Source organism: Symphalangus syndactylus, chromosome 20, assembly GCF_028878055.3.
Source record: "Symphalangus syndactylus isolate Jambi chromosome 20, NHGRI_mSymSyn1-v2.1_pri, whole genome shotgun sequence".
NCBI classification, from domain to species: Eukaryota; Metazoa; Chordata; class Mammalia; order Primates; family Hylobatidae; genus Symphalangus; species Symphalangus syndactylus.
In genome coordinates this window covers 29402419-29404360 of record NC_072442.2, presented here as the reverse complement: position 1 = coordinate 29404360, position 1942 = coordinate 29402419, and the positions used below count along the sequence as shown (strand labels likewise).

General features: G+C 59.5%; 1 pseudogene; it reads left to right on the top strand.

Moving 5' to 3' along the window:
- Positions 1–253: 253 nt before the first annotated feature.
- LOC129469629 (pancreatic polypeptide prohormone-like) lies at positions 254–1159 on the top strand (annotated as a pseudogene).
- Positions 1160–1942: the final 783 nt, after the last annotated feature.

The following is a 1942-nucleotide window of genomic DNA, read 5'->3' as shown; positions in this document are numbered from 1 at the left end:
CTGTCGCTGCTGCTGGGTGGAGGGCCAGACCCACAAGGCCATGGATTTCTGTCCTTTGCTTCCCCAGTTCATTCCATGTCCCACACCCTGTGGGTGACCTGCTGTGCCCTTATTTCCCACTAGCTATTGCTGCCTCAGAGCCATGAGGCCCTGGATGTCATGAGGCATGTGTCTCCAGGACTCATGTCTCCATTTTCTCTGCTACACTTTTCTAACTTGAGAGGCCCTGGCTGCTGCTCACATGACAGGCTGTCCATGCCTCCAGCGCACCGCCTGGGAGGTGGAGTGGTCAGCTCGGAGTGGCCCTTTTCTCTGCCCTCTTGTCCGCAGGCTTGGAGAAACGGATGATGGGCTAAGGGGCTGGTAGCTGGGCCCCGCTTCCCAGGCACAGGAAAATCTGCAGCATGGGCTCTTCCACCTCCACCTCCCCTCTGCTTGCTCCTCAGATGGCTGCCGCATGCGGCTGATCTCCCTGCTGCTCCTGTCCACCTGTGCGGCTCTGTTGCTGCAGCCACTGCTGGGTGCCCGGGGAGCCCCGCTGGAGCCATTGTACCCAGGGGGACAATACCACACCGGAGCAGATGGCCCAGTACACAGCTGAGCTCCGTAGATACATCAACATTCTGACCAAGCCTAGGCATGTGCCGTGGACCGGGAGAGAGATCCCAGCCCCGGGGACCCTGGGCCCACTCCACATTCCTGGCCACACCCTATCCCCAGCCCAAGCCCCATCTCCAGCCCCAGCCCCTGCCAGGCCACTCTTGGGGAAACAGAGCATCTGTGCTGACCAGGCCTGGGCCCATGTGCTCTGGGCAAGAGGGTGCCTACAGGCAGATATGAAACCGGTGTGCTGGCACCTGGGCACAGTGCTTCCAGGTATGGGGAAAGAGACAAAGAGGACACATTGACTTCTCAGAGTGGGGTCCTCCCATGCTGCTGCCCCCAGGTGAGTTCGACTCCCTGCCCTGTCTGTCTGGCTCCCTGGGGCTGAAATGGGGATGGTGGGACTGAATAAGGGCTTGAAAAGGTGTGGTGGGGGGTGGAAGAGGGAGAACAGGAGCGCGGGGCTCGCCTGAGGCCTCCTGACGGCACGAGGCCTGCCCCCCACACTGCCACGTTCCACAGTCCTCACAGAGAGCTCAGCCCGCTGGACTTGTAATGCTACCTCCTGTCTCCTACCACTCCACGGGCAGTGCCAGCCCAGCTCTCCCCTCCGCACTGTTGGCTCCGGCCGAAGCTCATTCCCAGTCCCTGCACAGGCTCAATAAAGCAAGTCAAAACCACAGTCTATCTCTGTGTCTCTGTGGACCCCAGGAAGAGCCAAATGCATGAAAAGGGGAGGGCAGGGCAGAGGCAACAGGGAAAGCAGGCTGTGCTTGTAAATCATCCAGAACGTCCATGGGGTCATCAGTCACTCAGCTCATCCTCTCCACAGAGGGACAAGTTGTGGCCAGAGGAAGGCAGGGACTCCTGTGGTCATTCGGCAATCTGTGAAGTGGCAGTCTTGAGCTTGAATCTTCCCAGTTCAGCACCTATAGACCCTCCCAACCCAGCCCCGTGACAACCCTGCCCCAAGTGCACCAGTGCTTTCCTGTGGCTGAGGCAGCAGGAGCACCAAAATGTATAATAAAGCATCCTTGGCATGGGGGCAGGGGCATCAGCCCAGCACGGAGGCACAATTCTGGTGCTATGGCAGTCATGGCTGCATCCAGGGGCCTGAGCTGCTGTCCAGAAATTTGGAGAGAATGGGCTGTCCAGAGAGGTAGTGAAATCCTGGGCACAGGAGGTATTCAAGCTGCTGTGGAAAGGGAGGAGGCTAGATTAGCTGAGAGTTCCAGCCACTGCCGTGAGTCCAATCTGCGCATTCCACACTCCAGCTCTGGGAGGGCGAGGACCTGGATCCTGCCCCAGGGAGGACTGCCCGGAGTCCCAGTGCACCTGT